The 18524-nt window shown below is 26.7% G+C and overlaps 1 protein-coding gene across 1 annotated transcript in view; it reads left to right on the forward strand.

Moving 5' to 3' along the window:
• The first annotated feature begins 4292 nt into the window (after window positions 1-4292).
• Window positions 4293-18524, forward strand: part of LOC142220573 (uncharacterized) — a 53547-nt gene continuing 39315 nt past the window's right edge. The window contains exon 1 of the mRNA XM_075289768.1: window positions 4293-4580. The gene's annotated coding sequence lies outside the window, so the exon portion shown is untranslated. The remainder of the gene's footprint in view (window positions 4581-18524) is intronic.

Here is an 18524-nt window from a genome sequence, read left to right on the forward strand (position 1 = left end):
TTTTCTATAGAAATAAAATTTTGACAAAATTTTCTATAGAAATAAAATTTTGACAAAATTTTCTATAGAAATAAAATTTTGACAAAATTATTTATAGAAATAAAATTTTAACAAAATATTTTATAGAAATAAAATTTTGACAAAATTTTCTATAGAAATAAAATTTTGACAAAATTTTTTATAGAAATAAAATTTTGAAAAAAATTTTCTATAGAAATAAAATTTTGAAAAAAATTTCTATAGAAATAAAATTTTGGAAATATATCCATAGAATTTGTTTCTATTTCTATTTTGCAAAGTAAGTTTTTTCGTAAATTTTTCTCAAAAATTTGGTAATATTTTTTTTTGCAACCGTGGGCCTGAGTCGATCTAGCAATGTCCGTCTATGTGAACACATTTTTGTGATCAAAGTCTAGGTCGCCAAATTTGAAGTCCAATCGAATTCAAATTTGGCATAATTATGTGTTTTGGGGCAAAATATAACCCTATTGCTTTTGGAAGAAATCGGTTCAGATTTAGATATATAGCTTCCATATATAACTTTCGCCCGATATGAACTGCTATGGCCCCAGAAGCCAAAGTTTTACCCTTATTTGATTGAAATATTGCACAAGGAGTACAACTGCTAGTTCCGTAAAGTGTGCCCAATTTCCAGGACCGATAAAGGACTAGTCCCTACATCCTCAAAAAAAAAATCGCTTCTGTAACATAACAGGTTGGCTGATAAGTCCCCGGTCTGACACATAGATGGCATAGCAAGTATTAAATGCATATTATTTTTATATAGTACCAACCTTCAAATGATTTGTGTCAAAATTTGACGTCTGTAAGTCAATTAGTTTGTGAGATAGAGCGTCTTTTGTGAAACAACTTTTGTTATTGTGAAAAAAATGGAAAAAAAGGAATTTCGTGTTTTGATGAAATACTGTTTTCTGAAGGGAAAAATACGGTGGAAGCAAAAACTTGGCTTGATAATGAGTTTCCGGACTCTGCCCCAGGGAAATCAATAATAATTGATTGGTATGCAAAATTCAAGCGTGGTGAAATGAGCACGGAGGACGGTGAACGCAGTGGACGGCCGAAAGAGGTGGTTACCGACGAAAACATCAAAAAAATCCACAAAATGATTTTGAATGACCGTAAAATGAAGTTGATCGAGTTGATCGTGTTGGTCATATCATTCATCAATATTTGGATATGCGGAAGCTCTGTGCAAAATGGGTGCCGCGCGAGCTCACATTTGACAAAAACAACAACGTGTTGATGATTCTGAGCGGTGTTTGCAGCTGTTAACTCGTAATACACCCGAGTTTTTCCGTCGATATGTGACAATGGATGAAACATGGCTCCATCACTACACTCCTGAGTCCAATCGACAGTCGGCTGAGTAGACAGTGATCGGTGAACCGTCTCCGAAGCGTGGAAAGGCTCAAAAGTCCGCTGGCAAAGTAATGTCTTCTGTGTTTTTGGGATGCGCATGGAATAATTTTTATCGATTATCTTGAGAAGGGAAAAACCATCAACAGTGACTATTATCTGGCGTTATTGGAGCGTTTGAAGGTCGAAATCGCGGCAAAACGGTCCCATATGAAGAAGAAAAAAGTGTTGTTCCACCAAGATAACGCACCGTGCCACAAGTCATTGAGAACGATGGCAAAAATTCATGAATTGGGCTTCGAATTTCTTCCCCACCCACCGTATTCTCCAGATCTGGCCCCAGCGACTTTTTCTTGTTCTCAGAAGGATGCTCGCAGGGAAAAAATTTGGCTGCAATGAAGAGGTGATCGTCGAAACTGAGGCCTATTTTGAGGCAAAACCGAAGGAGTATTACCAAAATGGCATCAAAAAATTTGAAGGTTGTTATAATCGTTTATCGCTCTTGAAGGGAATTATGTTGAATAATAAAAACGAATTTTGACAAAAAAAAAATGTGTTTTTCTTTGTTAGACCGGGGACTTATCAGCCAACCTGTTATACCCCAAACACATTTTGCTTCAAGCATATATATTTTCAGGATTGGTCCGAACAAAATATTGTTTGTATTGTTCAAACATATTATGTTTAACCTTAGGGCATACACTGGTAGAAAAAAAAATTTGTAATGGCATTTTCTTTGTGTGGATATATTTTTAAGGCGCCAATTGGTTACTTCCATTATTATACTTCCAGCATACTTTCTAGGTCTCTCTTTCTAAACACATATGTTTATAGGCTATTTCTAAATTAATATCCCAGCAAAAAAAGCGTCGCCAAAAAAGTAATGAAAATGTTCTTTTTGGATGCGGAAGTGGTGCAAAATTGACGCAGAAGCGATGAATTTAACATGGGCTCGTCATAGGACGGAAGTCCTCCATTTCAACAGCCGTTGCACTGAATTTGCATCACTTCTTTAGTTGTGATACGATTTCAATGTTTTGGATGTAAATTAAAAATTTCTGTGAATTTTTAATGGATTCTAACGCTTGTCGAAAACGTTTGACCCCAAAAATTCACAATTTTTTCAGATTGGATTTAGCTTTTTTTCGACAAACTTTAAATGATTTGTATCATTTTATGAATTCTTACTCTGTTTCTAACCTATTTGAAACAAAAAAAGTTAAATTTACCCATCAAAAGTATGAAAAAACCAAGTTATAAAAAATTGAATTAAAAGAACTTCCTGGGTAGTTAAAATAAAGAACAACATTGGGAGTGCATCTTCTGGAAGTGCTTTTAAAGTTGTGCCTTTGGAAGAACTTCCAATTTTTTTTTGCTGGGTATATGTTTGTATCTAAGCATATTATATTTACAAACAGTTTATGTCCCAAACATTATATGTTTTAACATATTAACATATATGTCCCAAACATGCTATGCTAGTTTTGGAACATTGTATGTATGCACTTAAAAATATTGTGTTAAAAAATTTGAGTTCCAAACATAAAATTTTTCCAGCCAAACATATGAAAAACAGTATTTTTCGTCCGTGTAGTGTGTATGGGCCAATCCCATTTTAATATGGGGTTGTCATTGATGGAGGTAAATTTAGACGACTTGGTCTCATTCCAACGGAGACGTTCTGGCACAACTTAGGGAAAAATTGTAGAGGGGCGTCGGAGCCGTTAGTAGATCATGGATGATTAATCATATCGATCGCCACCATATAAAGTACATGTAAGTCAAGCCTAAAACTTCACTTCATTCCGGCCAAGCAGTGGCAAACCAAGGTAATGGCTGCTGGTATAGACTGGCGTAGAGTAAAAGTCGAAGCAAATGGTGGTCGTATTGGTCTAATATTTACCATTCCTTCAATATATTAACCCATTTTACGCACCAGACAGTCCAGTCTAGTTCATTGAATGTCCTATAATAACTCAACAAATCACTTTTCATACAAAAGGAATTTCCCTTTCAATTTTATATTTACTACCGGTTTATTAATGGGGACGAACCAGAGTAATCCTAAATGACAAGTTCCGCATTTAAATGTAAATAATTTAGCAAGCCATACGAATATTTACATAAACACTACAAACACACATTTATACATGACAAGATGAGATGCGAACACTTATAGTTGAAATGTTTTTGCTAATGATCATTATGGTCCACCAAAATAAAACCAACATAAAATATACACAAATCATTCAATGGATGAATAGTGGAATGCCTAATACTATTGACTAGCTGGAGGGAATACTAAGCCATTGACAAACAAAAAGGTGCGACGTTAAATTGATTTTTTAATAACCATCATTAGGTAGTTTATGGAGTGTGTCCATTTGGAATTTTCATATGAGTTTTTTTAAGAACCAAGTACAATTGTTTTTATACATCCCCCAATAAAAAAAATCATGTCAACATTTTGGAATTACCTATCAGTCATAGTAAAATACCTGGTAGCGTTAAATCGAGCTTTTGATGATAGTGTGGCAAATAGAAGGTCATACTATGAATAACCTACCAAAAATATACCGACCAAGAAAAAAAGAATCACACATAATAACAACGAATGTTAAAAAAATCGGAAAACAAATATATCCAAAATTTAATTGACTGAAAACCTATGGATGAATGAGAGTATGAGTTTGTGGATTTTTTTTTGAAAATGTCAATGATTTACTGTTGCTCTTCTACCACTAGAGACGTACTTTCAGGTTTTTATATTTGGACAAAAACTCTTGTTGCAAACTCATACCTGCAATTAGTTCGAATCAAACCTCAATAAAGCCTTGATGTTGGTTGTATTCCCCCACATAAAGCAGATATCATGAATGGCTTTGGCTTTTAGTTTATTAGCGAAACGTTTGTCGTCGGGTGAACAACTCAAGTCGTCCGGTTAACAGTGTGTGTGTACTGAACGTTTGTGTCTTAAGTCTTTCGAGTTTGCTCATATTCGCAGAGAGAGAGTGTTTGTGTCTTAAGTCTTTTGATTTCAATTTGTGATTTTTTTTTCGAATTTTATGGTTTAACGATTAGTCACTGCAAAAAAAATACGTATTAAAGTCAACTAGAGAAAACAACCATTAAAACAAGAAAACCCAGTAAAAAATCTACACCCCCATCAAAAAAAAAAAACAAAAGAAACAACATCAAATTAAGTGAGTGTGAAACCGTGACTGTTAAAAACGCCTCAAAAAATAGTTCATCACAAATTATGTAATTTTATATCATTATATGTATGGATGGATGTATACTATGTATGTAAAAGCTCTGCTATAAAAATGGAAATTATTAAATATCAAAGTTTATTTTGTTTTTGTAAACACTCCTTCAAACCGCTAACGAAGATATTAAACAAAAATAGATAATTTTAAATATAAAAAAATTTTACAATGGCATTTGGACAAATCTTGAAACTAAATTAATAAAAAAAAACTAAAAGAAATCGAAAAACCCCAAAACGAGGTCATTCATCATTATTGCCAGTTTTCACTATCCAACAACAACAAAATACCAACAAACAAACACGCGTTTTTTTTTATCAACGTACACCCAACTACTATAAAAACACAATGAAATTTTAAACCTTACACGGTGAAATTACAAAAAATAGTGTTAACGAATGTTTGTTTTTTTTCAAAGAGAAAAGACCAATTTGCCATTTCTCGTGTATATTCAATTGTTATGAGAAAACGTTTTACACCAAAACAAACAAAATGTTGTCAACGGAAAACAGAAACTTTTACAAAGAATTAAAATGAAAATATCTACAAGTTATTTCAACATATATAGAAATAATAAAAATAAATGTTTTACCATTAGATTATGATTAAAAAAAATCTTATATTTAAAATGAAATCTATTATATTAAATTTATGGACTTTTTTGTGACAAAAAATTCTACGGAAAATAAAATAACAAAAATGATTGAAAAAAAAAACAAAAGCTTACAATTTTAAAATATGGTGGATTTTTAATATCCATTTATTATCCTAAATGAATTCTAAGACTATTGTGTATAATAGAGTAACATTCCTAAATAAAAAAAAAGAAATACGGCCATTTCAAAAGGGAATTTAACTTTATTTTAATTTATGAACATTTTTTGATTGTATTTAACAGCCAATTTCTCAATTCCGAAACGAACACGTTCGTTCGAGTGAAATGCGAAGTACCATTATAAATGTAGCTGCTTTTCAGATCCTAGTCGAACGACAGCATTCGTTTTAGATATCAGAAATTGGCTGTAAATCTTCTCCAATTTAATTTAATTATTTGTTGAATACTCTAACAACATCAAAATCAAAAAAAAACACATTAACTCAAAATAAGAGCCATATACAAAGCGTCTTTGCGTCTCCTATTTTACATGGGATATAAAAGAATATAATGGAATTTTTCATTGATTTTTTTTCTTCGCATTTAAATCTTTATTTTCTAAGGGGAACCAATCTTTATGTTGTAACCAAAAATTTACCACATATTAGCAAGACTTATAACACATGAAAATATGAATATTCAAAAACCGAACCTTAAGCAATTTTTGCAAACGTTACCTTTTTTTTAATTTTTAGGTTAAAAAAACAAGTACATTACCTTTTTGTCCACTATATGTAGTGCAACTGGTTTATTTCTTCATATTTTTTCATAGAAATGCAGATTAACACCGCTTTGTGACGCTTTTCGGTTTATGCTAGTTCTTTTTCACATAGCAAATTAAATTAAATTTAACTTTTATGCTTATATTTTGGAGACTATAATAAAGGTTGAACAAGTATGCAAAATAGGCCTAGTAAAACGGAGAAGATATTCAACTTTAGTAGTTTGGAAGTAAAAATCTAGAGTTAAGTATAATGGAATTCTAGTTTTGTTTATTTTATTGAAATAGTCCCCAAACATATTGAAAACTAGAAATAAAAAATAGGCTTATCGACATTTTGCAAATCTAAAAAATAAAGATTGAAAAAGTTAAGATAGAAGTTTTGAAACATTCAGAAATGTCACCATAATTGCATACTAAGAGAGGATAATCAAAACTTGTTGGTGTTTCGGATGCCACTCGAACCAAAAATAATCTATCAAAATTTGTAGAAAATTGAACAAAAAACTACCAAAATACAAAATCTTATTGTCAACATTTTGTATATATAACAAATTTTAATAAAATTTCATTTTTCTAAAAAAATTTAGCAAAATTTTATTTCCATAGAAAATTTTGTCAAAATTTTATTTCTATAGAAAATTTTGTCAAATTTTTATTTCTATAGAAAATTTTGTCAACATTTTATTTCTATAGAAAATCTTTTCAAAATTTTATTTCTATAGAAATTTTTGTCACAATTTTATTTCTATAGAAAATTTTGTCAAATTTTTATTTCTATAGAAAATTTTGTCAAATTTTTATTTCTATGGAAAATTTTGTCAAATTTTTATTTCTATAGAAAATTTTGTCAAAATTTTATTTCTATAGAAAAATTTTTCAAAATTTTATTCCTATAGAAAATTTTGTCAAAATTTTATTTCTATAGCAATTTTAGTCAAAATTTTATTTCTATAGAAAACTTTGTCAAAATTTTATATCTATAGAAAATTTTGTCAAAATTTTATTTCTATAGAAACTTTTATCAAAATTTTATTTCTATAGAAAATTTTGTCAAAAAATTATTTATAAAGAATATTTTGTCAAAATTTTATTTCCATAGAAGGAAATATAGGAATTTTACTAAAATTCTATAGAAAATTTTGTCAAAATTTTCTTTCTATACAAAATTTTAGTCAAAATTTTATTTCTATAGAAAATTTTGTCAAAATTTTATTTCTATCGAAAATTTTGTCAAAATTTTATTTCTATAGAAAATTTTGTCAAAATTTTATTTCTATAGAAAATATTGTCAAAATTTTATTTTTATAGAAAATTTTGTCAAAAAATTATTTATATAGAAAATTTTGTCAAAATTTTATTTCTATAGAAAATTTTGTCAAAATTTTATTTCTATAGAAAATTTTGTCAAAATTTTATTTCTATAGAAAATTTTATTTCTATAGAAAATTTTATTTCTATAGAAAATTTTATTTCTATAGAAAATTTTGTCAAAATTTTATTTCTATAGAAAATTTTGTCAAAATTTTATTTCTATAGAAACTTTTATCAAAATTTTATTTCTATAGGAATTTGACTAAAATTCTATAGAAAATTTTGTCAAAATTTTATTTCTATAAAAAATATTATCAAAATTTCATTTCCTTAAAAAATTTTATCAAAATTTTATTTCTATAGAAAATTTTGCAAAAATTTTATTTCTATAGAAAATATTATCAAAATTTTACTTCTATAGAAAAAATTATCAAAATTTTATTTCTATAGGAATTTTGATCATATTTTTATTTCCACGGAAAATTTTGTCAAAATTTTATTTCTATAGAAAATTTTGTCAAAATTTTATTTCTATAGAACATTTTGTCAAAAAATTATTTATATAGAAAATTTTGTCAAAAAATTATTTATATAGAAAATTTTGTCAAAATTTTATTTCTATAGAAAATTTTGTCAAAATTTTATTTCTATAGAAATTTGACTAAAATTCTATAGAAAATGTTGTCAAAATTTTATTTCTATAAAAAATATTATCAAAATTTCATTTCCATAGAAAATTTTGTCAAATTTTTATTTCTATAGAAAATTTTGTCAACATTTTATTTCTATAGAAAATCTTGTCAAAATTTTATTTCTATAGAAATTTTTGTCACAATTTTATTTCTATAGAAAATTTTGTCAAATTTTTATTTCTATAGAAAATTTTGTCAAATTTTTATTTCTATGGAAAATTTTGTCAAATTTTTATTTCTATAGAAAATTTTGTCAAAATTTTATTTCTATAGAAAAATTTTATTCCTATAGAAAATTTTGTCAAAATTTTATTTCTATAGGAATTTTAGTCAAAATTTTATTTCTATAGAAAACTTTGTCAAAATTTTATATCTATAGAAAATTTTGTCAAAATTTTATTTCTATAGAAACTTTTATCAAAATTTTATTTCTATAGAAAATTTTGTCAAAAAATTATTTATAAAGAATATTTTGTCAAAATTTTATTTCCATAGAAGGAAATATAGGAATTTTACTAAAATTCTATAGAAAATTTTGTCAAAATTTTCTTTCTATACAAAATTTTAGTCAAAATTTTATTTCTATAGAAAATTTTGTCAAAATTTTATTTCTATCGAAAATTTTGTCAAAATTTTATTTCTATAGAAAATTTTGTCAAAATTTTATTTCTATAGAAAATATTGTCAAAATTTTATTTTTATAGAAAATTTTGTCAAAAAATTATTTATATAGAAAATTTTGTCAAAATTTTATTTCTATAGAAAATTTTGTCAAAATTTTATTTCTATAGAAAATTTTATTTCTATAGAAAATTTTATTTCTATAGAAAATTTTATTTCTATAGAAAATTTTGTCAAAATTTTATTTCTATAGAAAATTTTGTCAAAATTTTATTTCTATAGAAACTTTTATCAAAATTTTATTTCTATAGGAATTTGACTAAAATTCTATAGAAAATTTTGTCAAAATTTTATTTCTATAAAAAATATTATCAAAATTTCATTTCCTTAAAAAATTTTATCAAAATTTTATTTCTATAGAAAATTTTGCAAAAATTTTATTTCTATAGAAAATATTATCAAAATTTTACTTCTATAGAAAATATTATCAAAATTTTATTTCTATAGGAATTTTGATCATATTTTTATTTCCACGGAAAATTTTGTCAAAATTTTATTTCTATAGAAAATTTTGTCAAAATTTTATTTCTATAGAACATTTTGTCAAAAAATTATTTATATAGAAAATTTTGTCAAAAAATTATTTATATAGAAAATTTTGTCAAAATTTTATTTCTATAGAAAATTTTGTCAAAATTTTATTTCTATAGAAATTTGACTAAAATTCTATAGAAAATGTTGTCAAAATTTTATTTCTATAAAAAATATTATCAAAATTTCATTTCCATAGAAAATTTTATCAAAATTTTATTTCTATAGAAAATATTATCAAAATTTTTCTTCTATAGAAAATATTATCAAAATTTTATTTCTATAGGAATTTTGGTCAAATTTTTATTTCCTTGGAAACTTCTGTCAAAATTTTATTTGTATAGAAAATTTTGTCAACATTTTATTTCTATAGAAAATTTTGCCAAAATTTTATTTCTATGGAAAATTTTGTCAAAATTTTATTCTATAGAAAATCTTGTCAAAATTTTATTTCTATGGAAAATTTTTGTCAAAATTTATTTCTATAGAAAATTTTTGTCAAAATTTATTTCTATAGAAAATTTTGCCAAAATTTTATTTCTATGGAAAATTTTGTCAAAATGTTATTTCTATAGCAAATTTTGTCAAAATTTTATTTCTATAGAAAATTTTTGTCAAAATTTATTTCTATAGGAATTTGACTAAAATTCTATAGAAAATTTTGTCAAAATTTTATTTCTATAGAAAATATTATCAAAATTTTTCTTCTATAGAAAATATTATCAAAATGTTATTTCTATAGAAAATTTTGTCAAAATTTTATTTCTATAGCAATTTTACTAAAATTCTATAGAAAATTTTGCCAAAATTTTATTTCTATAGAAAATATTATCAAAATTTTACTTCTATAGAAAATATTATCAAAATTTTATTTCTATAGGAATTTTGGTCAAATTTTTATTTCCACGGAAAATTTTGTCAAAATTTTATTTCTATAGAAAATTTTGTCAAAACTTTATTTCTATAGAAAATTTTGTCAAAATTTCATTTTTATAGAACACTAGCGTAACCCGGCCCGCTTCGCTGCGCCTTCCGAAGCGTATTTGGAGGAACATTTTGCGTTAAATTAGTCAACTATATCCTTCGTGCTGAAAACAAATTCGAAAAGATTTGAATTCTTTTAAACAAATCGGACTACTTGATTTTTCGTTTATAGGTACAAATACGGCGGGAGAGGGTGTACCCTTTCCTCCAAATTTTTTTAATAATGTTCTGTATTGAAGTAGTTGGACAATTTTCGATATTTCTTGTGAATTTTAAGTGTGGTTTGTCAAGGAAAGGTATCCTTTTCCTCAACAAATCTGAAAATTAAGCACTATATTATCCAATAAATCGGAAAAAGCAAACGTAGTAAAAAATTTTACCACATTAACATTTGCTAAAATGTTGGAAAATGATGTACCCTCTACGTTGGCTACCAATTTCATGTAAATTTAAGTTCTTTACTAAAAAGAAGTCTGGCAGAAGCCTGTGCAAAAATCATAAAATTATGTACCGAGTTCCCATTTATGGACAACCCTCTACTTTCAATTTAAGAAAAAAAAACGGACAAAAGGGCACCCTCTCCCCACCTTCGCACCACTCCGACTTGATATCGGACTATCACGTACCCTATATTAATTTCGCAACTACTCAATGGTCCCTATAAATTCTATCGAAGTAAATAGACAAAGTTTATTTCAATTTTCCCCTTCCCCAACCAGATATCGAAAAATCATATACCAATTTAAAAATCATGTATAAATTTAATCACCTCCTCCCACGTTCCCTGTAAATTTCAAGTAGATCGGCGGTGTTTAAATTTTGCTCTATTGTTTTAAAGGGACGTCACTTTCCCCGATACAATATCGACAAACACCGTAGTAAATAGCACCCCTAACCTTCCCTGAAAATTCTTAAAACTTTCCTTCAAGTGTGGGGCAAGGAAGGTTGCCTCTTCGTTCATAACCTTCCCCCACTGCTTTTGTAAATTTCAAGAAAACTTAATTTTTTTGCAGTTTTAGAGGAGGACCTCCTCCCCGACCAAATATCGAAAAGTGATGTAGCGTATGTGGATGGGGAGGTCCCCCTCCCCATCCACATATGAAATCATCAGGTACCCCATATTAATTCCATAACCTCACCACATGTTTTCTGTAAATCTCAGATAATTTAGAGAATTTTAGTTTTTTCACTGTACTTTAAAAAAGTCGAACAAAGGGGAGGCCCCCCTCCGCCGCCAAATATCGAAATAAAAAGTAGCGGATCTTTGTCTAGATGCCAACCCCAATCTTCAATTAAAATTTCAAGCAAATCGGTCAACTTTGGTCTAATTTTCAAAAAGTCCGACAAAGGGGAGGTTCCTCTCCGCGACCATATGTCAAAAAATGAGGTACCCTATTTTCAGCACATGAGTGCCCCCCACGATCTCTGAAAGTTTCAAGTAAATCGGTTCAGCCGTTTTCGCGCCAACCCGGAACATACAAATAAACAAACAAACAAATAAACAAACATAATTTGAATTTTATATATATAGATTTTGTCAAAAAATTATTTATATAGAAAATTTTGTCAAAATTTTATTTCTATAGAAAATTTTGTCAAAATTTTATTTCTATAGAAAATTTTGTCAAAATTTTATTTCTATAGGAATTTGACTAAAATTCTATAGAACATTTTGTCAAAATTTTATTTCTATAAAAAATATTATCAAAATTTTATTTCCATAGAAAATGTTATCAAAATGTTATTTCTATAGAAAATTTTGTCAAAATTTAATTGTATAGAAAATATTATCAAAATTTTACTTCTATAGAAAATATTATCAAAATTTTATTTCTATTGAAAATTTTGTCAAAATTTTACTTCTATAGAAAATTTTGTCAAAATTTTATTTCTATAGAAAATTTTGTCAAAATTTTATTTCTATAGAAAATTTTTTCAAAGTTTTATTTCTATAGGAATTTTGGTCAAATTTTTATTTCCATGGAAAATTTTGTCAAAATTTTATTTCTAGAGAAAATTTTGTAAAAACTTTATTTCTTTAGAAAATGTTATCAAAATTTTATTTCTATAGAAAAATATACTAGTATATACAGCGTCATGCGATTAAATAAATTTGGCAAATTGTCATCCATGGTTATAACTAGAATTGCATATGACCAATTATTAATAAAGTATTTGTCATAAATTTGAAAAATTTTTCAAATAAGGCAACGGGCGTTACTCAATAAATCCAATCGAAAAAATGTGACAACCCCTTGAAAGTTAAACTGAAAAAATATTTTTTTTTTCAGGAACGAAAATTTCTTTCTTCATTAAAAAATAAGGGCCAATACACAAATTAGACACAATCTAAATTTGCATCAATTGCTTATATAAGATATTTCCAGTGTTGAAAAAATTTTATTTGAGAGCAAAGTTTTTTTATGAATTGTCATCATAGACATATATATTTTATATTTCACCTCTACTTATTCATACACTCGCGCGCACTCATACAAGTAAATTCAAACTTTGAATTTCACCTCTCTTCACTCTCTTCGGTTCGTAGCAAAATACCGCAATGCAAAACACCAAACCAATGACCATAAAATGTAAAAACTACATAAAAACACCGTTAAATGTATGTAATGTTTGTGTGTTACCCCACCACGAGTTCAGGCTGGCGTAGGACCTTGATGTTTTAGTTGTTTCATATAAAATAGAGATGTACAAGTTTTACTCACGCACTGTATTTTGGTTATGTACACAGAAAAAATATTACAAAAAATATTCAATTTTCCAATTTTAATTGAATTTTAAAAAATATTCAATTAAAAATTTAATTGGTTCAACAAATTTTTAGTTGAAACTAAATTTAATTGTAGCGATTAAAAAGTATTTGCGTAAGGCTTTGTCGATATATACAGAAAAAATCTGTTGATCCTAAAATGAATTCAATTTTTTCCAAAAAAATATTTTGAAATTTGCTAATTCAATCAATAAATTGTGATTAAAAAATAAATTGGATCATGTTTGAATCAGAAAATTTTATTCTATGTTGCCACACATATCAAAATTCAATTTTCCTGATTTAAAATTCAAAACATTCATTAACTAACATATCAAGTTTTCAATCTTCAATTATCACAAAGGGCATATTTTAAAATTATGTAAAAATATAAGAGAACATTTTTTCAAATCCAAAACAAAAACCAAAATAGACGACCCAAAATTTTCAATAGAAATAAAATTTTGACAAAATGTTATATAAAAATAAAATTTAGACATAATTTTCTATAAGAATAAAATTAGACAAAATTTTCTATAGAAATAAAATTTTGACAAGATTTTCTATAGAAACAACATTTTGTCCAAATTTTCTATGGAAATAACATTTTGACCAAATTTTCTATAGAAATAAAATTTTGACAATTTTTTCTATAGCAATAAAATTTAGACAAATTTTTCTATAGAAATAAAATTTTTGACACAATTTTCTATAGAAATAAAAGTTTGACAAAATTTCTTATAGAAATAAAATTTTGACAAAATTTTCTATAAAACTGAAATTTAGACAAAATTTTTTATAAGAATAAAATTAAGACAAAATTTTCTATAGAAATAAAATTTTGAAAATTTTTCAATAGAAATAAAATGTTGACAAAATTTCCTATAAAAATAAAATTTCGACAAAATCATCTATAGAAATAAAATTTTGACAAAATTTTCTATAGAAATAAAATTTTGACAAAATTGTCTATAGAAATACAATTTTGACAAAATTTTCTATAAAAATAAAATTTTGACAAAATTTTCTATAGAAGTTAACTTTTGACAAAATTTTCTATAGAAATAAAATGTTGACAAAATTTTCTATAGAAATAAAATGTTGACAAAATTTTCTATAGAAATAAAATTTTGACAAAATTGTCTATAGAAATAAAATTTTGTTAAAATTTTCTATAGAAATAAAATTTTGTTAAAATTTTCTATAAAAATAACATTTTGACAAAATTTTCTATAAAAATAAAATTTTGACAAAATTTTCTATAAAAAGAAAATTTTCTATAAAAATAAAATTTTGACAAAATTTTCTATAGAAGTAAACTTTTGACAAAATTTTCTATAGAAATAAAATTTTGACAAATTTTTCCTATAAAAATGAAATTTTGACAAAAATTTCCTATAGAAATGAAATTTTGACAAATTTTAATTCAAATTCAAAATTTTATTGACAAAATTTTCTATAAAAATAATTTTTAGACAAAATTTTCTATAAAAATAAAATTTTGACATAATTTTCTATAGAAGTAAACTTTTGACAAAATTTTCTATAGAAATAAAATGTTGACAAAATTTTCTATAGAAATAAAATTTTGTTAAAATTTTCTATAGAAATAAAATTTTGTTAAAATTTTCTATAGAAACAAAATTTTGAGAAAATTTTCTATAAAAATAAAATTTTGACATAATTTTCTATAGAAGTAAACTTTTGACAAAATTTTCTATAGAAATAAAATGTTGACAAAATTTTCTATAGAAATCAAATGTTGACACATTTTCTATAGAAATAAAATTTTGTTAAAATTTTCTATAGAAACAAAATTTTGAGAAAATTTTCTATAGAAATAAAATTTTCACAAAATTTTCTATAGAAATAAAATATTGACAAAATTTTCTATAGAAATAAAATTTTGACAAAATTTTCTATAGAAATAAAATTTTCACAAAATTTTTCATAAAAAAAAAATTTTCACAAAATTTTCTATAGAAATAAAATTTAACCTACTCATTGCACCACGGGAGCCACCGTGGTGCAATGGTTAGCATGCCCGCCTTGCATACACAAGGTCGTGGGTTCGATTCCTGTTACGACCGAACACCAAAAAGGTTTTCAGCGGTTGATTATCCCACCTCAGTAATGCTGGTGACATTTCTGAGGGTTTCAAAGCTTCTCTAAGTGGTTTCACTGCAATGTGGAACGCCGTTCGGACTCGGCTATAAAAAGGAGATCCCTTATCATTGATCTTAACATGAAATCGGGCAGCACTCAGTGATAAGAGATAAGTTCACCAATGTGGTATCACATCGGGCTGCCACATAACCTAACCTAACCTAACCTACTCTTTAAAGTGTATAAAATTTTCAATCTTCAATTATCACAAAGGCCACATTTTAAAATGTATGTAAAATATGTAAGAGAATATTTTTTCAAATCCAAAATAATAACCAAAAATAGACGACCCAAAATTTTCAATAGAAATACAATTTTGACAAAATTTTCTATAAAAATAAAATTTAGACTAAAATTTTTATAAGATTAAAATTTAGACAAAATTTTCTATAGAAGTAGAATTTTGACAAAATTGTCTATAGAAATAAAATGTTGACAATATTTTCTATAGAAATAAAATTTCGACAAAATTTTCTATAAAAATGAAGTTTAGACAAAATTTTCTATAGAAATAAAATTTAGACAAAATTGTCTATAGAAATAAAATGTTGACAAAATTTTCTATAGAAATAAAATTTTGACAAAATTTCCTATAGAAATAAAATTTTGACAACGTTTTCTATGGAAATAAAATTTTGACAAAATTTTCTATAGAAATAAAATTTTGACAAAATTTTCTATAGAAATAAAATTTTGACAAAATTTTCTATAGAAATAAAATTTTGACAAAATTTTCTATAGAAATAAAATTTTGACAAAATTTTCTATAGAAATAAAATATTATCAAAATTTTCTGTAGAAGTAAAATTTTCTATAGAAATAAAATGTAACCTATCGAACTCATGACCCTTGACTGACTTCTTGTTCTTTATGTTAATATCTACAGTTTTTCATAGAAAATTGCAAACACATCCATTGTGTATGGATGAAAAAAATGCCAAAATGCTCTCTATGTTGGTGGATGGATAAAGAGTGTGAAAATGGTTATGCACATAAATGCTAGTGTGTTAAATGCATGACTTAAACCAAAGCTTTGCCAAAAAATAATTAATGCTAACAATAGACAAAAACAGAAAAAATAGACGACCTAAAAAGTTTTAAAAGAAAAGATATAATGGAGGTTTCACACTTTGCACACAAATTAAAATAAAAAAATGTAAATAAAAATGCTCCCTGAACAATGCAAGACATACCCAAAACGAATTCACAAATGAAATTTGTTTCGTGGGCTTTGAAGTGTTTTGGTTTTTTTTTTAGCGAAAATGTTAAAATGTGATTGTGTGTATATAAAAGTGTGCGTTAATGTCTTCATTGATGCTGTTTACTCTCGATTTTTCTTAGCTTGTCTTCCATAGACCCATTACAGTAGTCATCTACAAGTATGTCGGATAAACGCACTTGAAATTTCAAAATATTCAAAACACGAACTTCTGTTAATCAAAATACATAATTTCTTCTCCAATTACACTTTCTTTTGCTTTCTGTGGAAAATATCCTAAATTTGAGAAATTTTATTAATTTTACTAAATTGTTTTTTTGTTTTTTTGTTAAGTTTTGATTGATTAATCAATGTAAACATATGCATTTGAAGTAGTTTCACTTTCATTGGAAAAAATCCAAACAAATCTTCTCCCATTCATGGAGTTTTTTTTATTATGTTTGGTGTTTGAATTGCATGACTCAACATTTGTTGGCTTCGAGTTGTTGCCTCAATTGAAAGTTTTTGTCTTAAGTCTTTTGTTTTATTTGACTAAACATCTGTCACCTCTAAATGATTATCTAATTTACAACGACTCATAGATTTTAAAGCGACATTTTTGCATATGCTATGAAAAGAAATTAGAAGCAAGTGAAAATTTCAAATTTGGCATTGATATACGGAAGAAGAAAGTGCATTGTGTTTCGTAGTGTGATATACACGAATCATAACATCAAATATTTAAAAAAAGATACTGCAGTACAACTTTATTGACAACTTTGCCACATTTTCCAAAAATTTCTATACCACCCTTTTGTCATGTAAAGTTTCGTTTTTTTATGAATTCCTTTTATACTGCAATGTATTATATACATATAGTAGAACATTAGCGTATATAATACAGTTTACGCCTCAAATAAGATATTTGGGTCAGGCCAGGATAAGAGTGGCAAGTGTGCGGTTCAGGAATTTTAACCTTTCCTGTAGAAGAAGTCAATGGAAATTTCTATAACCGATTTAGTTAGTGAAAATTAGATTTTAGTTAAATTTGCCACAATCTGAGAAATTTTTTAGTTAATATTTTCTTTAAAGGTGGCTTCACTTATGCCCATACATAAAGTTGTGGCTAAAATGGAAGTAAAATCCGCACGGCTGTTGTTTGTAATTTCAAAATTCAGAAACTTATTTTAGCTTTTCAAACATAAATGTACGACCCTATTTTTATACCCACCACCATAGAATGGTGACGGGGGTATAATAAGTTTGTCATTCCGTTTGTAACACATCGAATTATCGATTTCCTACTATACAAAGTATATATATTTTTGATCGGGGAGAAATTCTAAGACGATATAACCATGTCCGTCTGTCTGTCTCCTGTAATCACGCTACAGCCTTAGGTTAGGTTAGGTGGCAGCCCGATGTATCAGGCTGTCTGTCTGTTGTAATCACGCTACAGTCTTCAATAATGAAGCAATTGTGCTGAAATTTGGCACAAACTCGTCTTTTGTCTGCAGGCAGGTCAAGTTCAAAGATGAGCTCTATCGGTCCAGGTTTTGATATAGTCCCCATATAAGCTGACCTCCCGATTTTGGGTCCTGGGCTTATAGAAACCGTAGTTTTTATCCAAATTTGCTTGAAATTAGAAATCTAAATGTATTTTAGGGCCATAAAGAAGTGTGTCAAAAATGATGAGTATCGGTCCATGTTTTGGTATAGCCCCCATATAGACCGATCTCCAGATTTTAGTTCTTGGAGTTATATAATCCATAGTTTTTATCCAATTTGCCTGAAATTGGAAATGAGACGTATGTTAGCACCATAAAGCGGTGTGTCAAAATTGGTGAGTATCGGTCCATGTTTTGGTATAGCCCCCATATAGACCGATCTCCCGATTTTACTTCTTGGGCTTCTAGAATCCGCAGTTTTTATTCAATTTGCCTGAAATTGGAAATCGAGACGTATTTTAGCACCATAAAGAGCTTCTAGAACCCGCAGTTTTTATTAAATTTACCTGAAATTGGAAATCTAGAGGTATTTTAGAACCATAAAGAGATGTGCCGAAAATGCTGAGTATCGGTCCATGTTGTGGTATAGCCCCCATATATACCGATTTCCCGATTTTACTTCTTGGGCTTCTAGAATCCGAAGTTTTTATACAATTTGCTT

Source organism: Haematobia irritans, chromosome 1, assembly GCF_050003625.1.
Source record: "Haematobia irritans isolate KBUSLIRL chromosome 1, ASM5000362v1, whole genome shotgun sequence".
NCBI lineage: Eukaryota > Metazoa > Arthropoda > Insecta > Diptera > Muscidae > Haematobia > Haematobia irritans.